Genomic DNA, 8936 nt, shown 5'->3' on the forward strand with positions numbered 1-8936 from the left:
TTTCCTGACTAGCGTTTGATTTTCAGGTATAAAGAGGTGGTTATTCATGCAATCAATAGTAATCTCCTTAAGGCCTCATTCAGAAGTCTGTGATTTTTCACATGTGCAAAAATAAAAACTGTCCCAAGTGTCATCAGCATTTTTGATTTGACTTTTGTCAGTGCTTCAGGTTTTACCATCCGTGTTTCATCACCGATGTTTAGGTATGGAAAATGTAAATACATATCCTTAAAAAGCTTTTTCCTATGAATTACAATGTTAATTACGTACAGCACACAGTTGCCATACATGTACTGTTAATGATTTTCATGGACCCATAGACTTGTATGGGTAATTTTTATTCATAACAGCGATAAAAAATAAAGGACATGTCCTGTGTTGTTTTTTTTTTTCCCCTTTTTTTATTTTGTGGTCAAATGATCTACAAAAATAAAGCGAAAAAGGAAGGCAGCACTCCATAGACTTAGTGAAAAAAATGTGGCTTTTATTCAGACCCACATGGAGTGGTGACGTTTCGGCTCACACTGAGCCTTTTTCAAGCAATGACTTTCACATACAAGTGAGTGTATATATACAGTGCCTACAAGTAGTATTCAACCCCCTGCAGATTTAGCAGGTTTACACATTCGGAATTAACTTGGCATTGTGACATTTGGACTGTAGATCAGCCTGGAAGTGTGAAATGCACTGCAGCAAAAAAGAATGTTATTTCTTTGTTTAATTTTTTTTTAAATTGTGAAAAGTTTATTCAGAGGGTCATTTATTATTCAACCCCTCAAACCACCAGAATTCTGTTTGGTTCCCCTAAAGTATTAAGAAGTATTTCAGGCACAAAGAACAATGAGCTTCACATGTTTGGATTAATTATCTCTTTTTCCAGCCTTTTCTGACTATTTAAGACCCTCCCCAAACTTGTGAACAGCACTCATACATGGTCAACATGGGAAAGACAAAGGAGCATTCCAAGGCCATCAGAGACAAGATCGTGGAGGGTCACAAGGCTGGCAAGGGGTACAAAACCCTTTCCAAGGAGTTGGGCCTACCTGTCTCCACTGTTGGGAGCATCATCCGGAAGTGGAAGGCTTATGGAACTACTGTTAGCCTTCCACGGCCTGGACAGCCTTTGAAAGTTTCCTCCCGTGCCGAGGCCAGGCTTGTCCGAAGAGTCAAGGCTAACCCAAGGCCAACAAGGAAGGAGCTCCGGGAAGATCTCATGGCAGTGGGGACATTGGTTTCAGTCAATACCATAAGTAACGTACTCCACCGCAATGGTCTCCGTTCCAGACGAGCCCGTAAGGTACCTTTACTTTCAAAGCGTCATGTCAAGGCTCGTCTACAGTTTGCTCATGATCACTTGGAGGACTCTGAGACAGACTGGTTCAAGGTTCTCTGGTCTGATGAGACCAAGATCGAGATCTTTGGTGCCAACCACACACGTGACGTTTGGAGACTGGATGGCACTGCATACGACCCCAAGAATACCATCCCTACAGTCAAGCATGGTGGTGGCAGCATCATGCTGTGGGGCTGTTTCTCAGCCAAGGGGCCTGGCCATCTGGTCCGCATCCATGGGAAGATGGATAGCACGGCCTACCTGGAGATTTTGGCCAAGAACCTCCGCTCCTCCATCAAGGATCTTAAGATGGGTCGTCATTTCATCTTTCAACAAGACAATGACCCAAAGCACACAGCCAAGAAAACCAAGGCCTGGTTCAAGAGGCAAAAAATCAAGGTATTGGAGTGGCCTAGTCAGTCTCCTGACCTTAACCCAATTGAAAACTTGTGGAAGAAGCTCAAGATTAAAGTCCACATGAGACACCCAAAGAACCTAGATAACTTGGAGAAGATCTGCATGGAGGAGTGGGCCAAGATAACTCCAGAGACCTGTGCCGGCCTGATCAGGTCTTATAAAAGACGATTATTAGCTGTAATTGCAAACAAGGGTTATTCCACAAAATATTAAACCTAGGGGTTGAATAATAATTGACCCACACTTTTATGTTTAAAATTTATTAAAATTTAACTGAGCAACATAACTTTTTGGTTTGTAAGATTTATGCATCTGTTAATAAATCCTGCTCTTGTGTGAAGTTTGAAGGCTCTAACTTATTTGCATCTTATCAAACCTGCTAAATCTGCAGGGGGTTGAATACTACTTGTAGGCACTGTACATATAATTTAACCCCTTTCTGCCATCGGACAGAATAGTACATCCGATTGCAGCACCCCTCGCTTTGATGTGGGCTCAGGCGGTGAGCCCGCATCAAAGCCGGGACATGTCACCTGTTTTGAACAGCTGACATGTGCCCGCAATAGGCGCGGGTGGAATCATGATCACCCGCACCCATTAACTAGTTAAATGCCGCTGTCAAACACTGACAGTGGCGTTTAACGAGCGCTTCCGGCCATCTGGCCGGAAATACTCGCACCGCTGACCCCTGTCACGTGATTGGGGGGGTGGACAGTGCGTCGGCATAACAACCAGAGGTCTCCTTGAGACCTCTATGGTTGTTGATGCCAGATTGCTATGAGCGCCACCCTGTGGTCGGTGCTCATAGCAATGCAGTAATTCTACTACATACAGGCGATCTGAGCATCACCTCTATGTAGAAGAGCCAATCGGGCTATGGAGGCTAGAAGCATGCAAAAAGTAAAAAAAAACTGGTTTTTAAAAATCTAAAAAAAAATGAAGGTTTAAATCACCCCCCTTTCACCCCATTCAAAATAAAACAATAAAAAAACCAACACATACACATATTAGGTATTGCCACGTTCAGAATTGCCCAATCAATAAGAAAAGGTTTAACCTGATTGGTAAATGGCGTAGCGAGAGAAAAAAAAATCGAAACTCAAGAATTACAATTTTTTGGTCGCCACAACATTGCATTAAAATGCAATAACGGGCGATCAAAAGAAGGTATCTGCACGAAAGTGGTATCAATAAAAACGTCAGCTCGGCCCACAAAAAATAAGCCCTTTCCCGACCCGAGATCACCAAACATGGAGACGCAACGGGTCTTGGAAAATGTTTTTTTTTTTAAGCAAACTTTGGAATTTTTTTCACCACTTAGATAAAAAAGAACCCAGACATGTTTGGTGTCTATGAACTTGTAATGACCTGGAGAATCATAACCGCAGGTCAGTTTTAGCATTTAGTGAACCTAGCAAAAAAGCCAAACAAAAAACAAGTGTGGGATTGCACTTTTTTTGCAATTTCACCGCACTTTGATTTTTTTTTTTCCCGTTTTTAAGTACACGACATGGTAAAACCAATGATGTTGTTCAAAAGTATAACTTGTCCCACAAAAAATAAGCCCTCACATGGCCATATTGACTTAAAAATAAAAAAAAGTTATGGCTCTGGAAAGAAGGGGAGCAAAAAAATGAAAACGCAAAACAGATAAACGTTCCGGTCATTAAGGTTTTAATAATCCTCAATCAATCATGATTCCATCATAAAGTGCGAAAAGTCATATAAAACCATAATTTCTTTTACTTATTTCATTGTGCTATAATCATATATTAAAATACATCATACAAAGTGCTTTGTGCTGTAAAGTGCCTTATTCAATTACATTTAAACCTCTGTGTTCCTTAATCATAATTTCATAATGGATAACAGCTGTGTGAATAATAATAGTGGTGTCTGATCCAGTCTGGATTACTGGCCATCACATGAAGGACGCCGAGAAACGCCATAACCAGCGTTACTAGATGATTACTGCACATGTTTCAGGGCCTCATTATACTACAAAAAATTATAGATGTGTGTGTGAACAGCTCCATAAACTATAATGGGTATATGGTCGGTCAATGAAAACTACAGATATTCAGACATCTGTTCAAGTACATGTTCGGAGGACTAATGGGAACCTGAATTGTGAGCAGCATGAATCTGAGCCCAGCTACATGAAAACAGACGGGTATGTTGATATTCTGTGATGTTTGAAGCTGATCGGGGACTGTGCCACGGCTGACTAGTCCACTGTTGGCTTCTTCCCGCCCAGTTAACTGATTGGTCTTTCCCCCCCAAAGTACACAAATAGGGAGAGCATGGGGTGCATGACTGGAAGAAGCAGCATTTCAGAGTAAGGGCTCTTTCAGATGTCCAATCGCAATGCAAAGACTGGCTGAAAATCTCCTGACTCGAACATGACTGCTTCATAGAAATATATGAAGCCGTCATGCTCTGATTGGGAGGTGTGCGGCCAGCCTGTGCATTGTGATCCGACATCTGAAAGAGCCCTTAATCATACCTGATTGCAATACTGCAGCTATTGTCTCAGTCATGCTGCCTGTCCATGAATTTGATGATTGTTCCTTTTTAATAACAGGCATTTTGACACCTGTGAAGCAACACGGAGACCAGTGTGGTTCATAAATAAGCCAAAGGTAGGGGCACACCATGTCTTTTTCAGGTGGAAACTACCTGAAAAACTTATGAGAGGACAAGCACAAGAATGAATAGATGCATTTCTATGTAAAAACGACTTGCTATTTATATGTTCAGGCTTTCCAATGTCTCTTAACCGCTTTGGATTTCTAAAAATTCCGAGTGGTTAAAAGATGTGTCACGTCCATTCCTCTGGCATTTTTTACTTTGAAGACACTCTCTACAAGTCAATGGGAAAGCTCAAGACCCCCAGATGTGTTGTGGAGACTTTTACCATCAATTTTTCTTAGGAAAAGCTGCTATAAATTCATGCGCACATGAAAAGTCACATATGTAAAGATTCGGTCCATGGGTCAAAAGGAGGGATACAATTAATGTATAGGGGACAACTCGAGAAGTCGATATAAATCCTAAAATAAAGGGAGTAAAAAATCCAATTGGAACAGATTTAGTTTATTAAATATCTAAAATTACACAATCCAGATTAAAACCTAATAGAAGCAGAGGTGAAGACTCTGGTATGAAAAACAGGCACAATATTAACACATCGTGCAAGGAAGATGCTTCCTCCCGTCATCTTGGTACTGAATTGCATTCTCTGTATTAATTGCACCCTAAGAACACATTCACACAGCAGATGTGCCACAGTGGTAAAAATCAGAGCTTATTTAGTTGCAAAAATAGTGATGGTTAAACCGTACATATCAATAGAATCAGTTGCAGCATAAATTAACCCCATATACATTTCACCGCCACGTCGCTGGTTACACTGCTGCAGCACAGTGGTTAGCACTGCAGCCTTGCAGCGCTGGAGTCCTGGTACTCCGGTTTCCTCCCACATTCCAAAGACAATACTGATAGGGAATTTAGATTGTGAGCCCCATCGGGGACAGTGATGATAATGTGTGCAAACTGTAAAGCGCTGTGGAATATGTTGGCGCAATATAAAAATAAAGATTTATTTATTAATGTAGGCATAATCTCACAACTCTGATCTCATGTGCCGATGTCACAATAGTAGCATGAGGGGTTAAACTGCCAGGACAGCGAAACAACACAATACAAAGCTAATAATGATAGCTCATGAAAGAGATTAGCATATTTAGATGACATACAATAGTATACTACATATTTGTATATCATAGAAGCTGCTAAACTACATACAGCATGGAACAAAAAAACCTGACCTGCACCTCCATATAGAATGAACAGGTGCCTACTGCAATGAATACATAACTTGCAAAAAGGAGGAATGCAGCAGAACTTTGTAGAGACCAATACACATGCGAACACAAAATCTATCATAATTGCTGAATAAACTGTAATAAGTAAAAAAAAAAAAATTACTTACAAAATGAAGGTTCTTAGCGCCTAAATTGGCCAATTCATGTGAGCCCATCAACCGCGACAAGGTGACACTTCTCTGATGGGTCCTATCATCTAATAAATGCCTTTCTTGTGCGATAAACATCTACAGTGTGAATGGGCAAAATGCCTCTCCTGTGTAAGGTGAAGACCGGATAGCGATAGATGGCCGCCTCCATGAGGATGCTTGAAGGTTCCATCTCCACAAGCCTAAACGGCAACATTTCCAGGGCAAGCAGTCTAGAAATGTGGCCATTTAGTATTGTAGCCTGTGGGTGGCTGCGTATTTATGCTTGTGTTCCAAGGACTGACGTAGGGACACGTAAATGCAGCGATGGGACAAAGATATGGAAGTGGTTGCAAGTGTGCAACGACAGGTGCGCCTACGTCTTGGACAGGGGATTGGCGTGCACATAGAACAGGCAGTGGTGTCACCCGCAAATACTATTTCTGGATCCTGGTGTTTGGCCCAAATAGTTTGGTGCTTTGCTTGCTTGTGCCTGAGCATTGTGGTGGTGGTCCCTGCTGATGATGGCACGGAAGATGATGGAAGAAGAAGACCTTTTTTGGGTTATCTGTTCTGTCTTTGAAAAAAAAAAAATAAAAAAAAAAGCTCCAGACTCGTGAACTCGTAACCCTTGACTAGGCAACTTCACCCATGTTGGTGATCTGGGGAAGTTACCTGCCTAGTGTTTCTGGCCACCCCACTGCCTCTTCCTGCTAAGTTGTGGTGCTGCGGATCACTCCCCCTGTGCGCTGCTTTCTTTGCTCCGCAAGTCACCTTCCCATATTGGGTCGGTGACTTTATCGTCCACCACCTTGTCTTCTACTTCCGCACCCTGGTCCTCCTACTGACTTGTTGATGTAACAGAAGCACTTGCAGGCATTTGTGTCTCATCATCATTCAGCTCTTGCGACAGTAATTGAATTTTCCCACCGTCGCCTTCTTGTGAGCATAGCTGCTCAAATATTTGAGCATCGCTACATGTGGTCTCCTCATGTCTCGCTTGAAACAGGTAGGGCGAGAGGCCAGAATCTATAAATGGAAATGTGAACAGCTCTTGGGAGTGTCCAAGTGTGGGATCACTTGTCTCCGGGCACTTGGCATGCTGAAAGGAAGGAGGATCAGGGTGAGGAATATGTGGTCCAGAATCGCGGCTACTGAGACAGAACTGTGTGGAAGACTGGTTGGTGCTGAATTGAGGCCCAACTGTAGCACATAAATGCCATATAAAATGTCACTGGTGGAAAAAATTGCAGTATTACAATGGCAGACAAATTTGTACACCTCAGATGGACGTATAAGACTGCAGTATCAAAGCGATGCGATTGTGACCCAACCAAGTCTGACTGTATTCTTTTGATGCACAACTGCCACAGTAATAATGGTGAACCAAAAGAGGATGTGCCGAACCTGAGGTCCAAAGAAAAGATGTATGGGACGAAGTATATAGGATACAAGTACCTTTATTAAACAAGCATGGTAAATGGTAGCACTACGTGCAAAGAAGTGCCCACACTTGAATGAAAAACAATAATTATAATACAAGATAAAAAATAAATAATAATAATTAGGCAAACACCAGATTAATAGGGAGAAGCACATGAATGTAAAGTCAAGAGCGATATTAACAATCTGTCAGGAAAATATGAGTTATTACCTAATATCCGAGGTAAAAATCCAGAGCTGAATTACTGTCCTTCCCCCTATTGGTTTGTAAAGAGAAAGCGTCCCCCCTCTCTCTGCCTCTGTGAAACTCTATGCACTCTCTCCCCTTCCTTTCAGCAGCTGGTCACTTTTATTGCATCTGGCCAGTTAAAGGGAATCTGTCACCCCTTTTTTTGAGCTATCATATAATGATATCATTCAATTGTGTGTCACATTCTCTTAGTACTTTTGCTTCCCCCCTTTGTTATATCGGTTCAGATGTATGTAAACTGCTGCTGTCCGGTCCGCTGGGCGGGGCTTATTCATCTGCTCCCCCCTCCCTGTCTTGCTCTATGCATTTCTTCTTGGGTAGAGCAAGACAGGGAAGGGGATGGGAATCAGTTGAGTAAGCCCCGCCCAGCGGACTGGACAGCAGCAGTTTACATACATCTGAACCGATATAACAAAGGTATTTATGCATGAAAGGTGCGGGGTCAGGGGGAAGCAAAAGTACTAAGAGAATCCTTATGTGACACACAATTGAATGATATCATTATATGATACCTCAAAAAAGGGGTGACAGATTCCCTTTAAATACCGTTTTTCCCGCCAAGATCTCCTTTGCCCATTCCAGGTCGAATTTAATAACACAATGATCCTAGAGACAGGAAAAAATATATTTCCAGAATCAGTATAATTACGGCTACGCATGGCGTTTTGCAGCCGGGTACGCCCATCAGAAACTGGGGAAACAGTTTCTGCCTCCCAGCCCGTCATCACCCTGTGAGCCCCCTAGCCAAAGATATGGAAAAATAGGAGTTTTATTAACTTTTCAAAAGTGGCATACATCCTCTAACACAGCCCACCAAGTGAGGTCAGCAAGGGAGGAGACCCTTGGTTTTGGGCAAAAGCATAAAGCTGTGACACTTATTAGGGGAGGTGTCAGATGCCAGAAGAGCCTGCTAAGATGCTGTGCTGATGAACCATTTTCCTTGGGAAGGCCCTCCTCCCCTTTATCGTCACATCATGCCTGTGACTGAGAGAGTAAGTTTCTTCTTTTAATCCCTTTTATTTGTAACTGTTTGTACATACTTTATTTTGTCTCCTTTTGTAATATCTTTTGTAATTTTGTAAACACTGCCTATATTTTCTGGAGTAAACTTATAAATTTGTTCTTTTTGCTCTATGATTGAACCGACATGTACTCCGCGCCAAATCACGCTACCTGTGGGTTGGTTATAGGTCTTAGTATCAAACGAGGAACTGGTGGCACTGGGGAACCCTGGCAGTGTCGGATCGGAGGTTTATTCTTTGCCTGGGACTGGTGATATACACACCGCCCTCACTGCAGAGTGCCTGATAGCCAGTACGCGACAAGGCAGCCTTTCAGGCGACCACTTATCCTAGGTGCAGTTCCCTGACTGACCTGAGGATAAGAGGGGCACCAGGGAGATGCAAGTTCCTAACTGGAACTGAAAGTGGAATCAAAAGTTGTCGGGTGATGTATCTCATGACAAATTGATTATATTC

Source organism: Dendrobates tinctorius, unplaced genomic scaffold (genome assembly GCF_039654945.1).
Source record: "Dendrobates tinctorius isolate UK_male_01 unplaced genomic scaffold, ASM3965494v1 ptg000032l, whole genome shotgun sequence".
In the NCBI taxonomy this organism is placed as follows: Eukaryota; Metazoa; Chordata; class Amphibia; order Anura; family Dendrobatidae; genus Dendrobates; species Dendrobates tinctorius.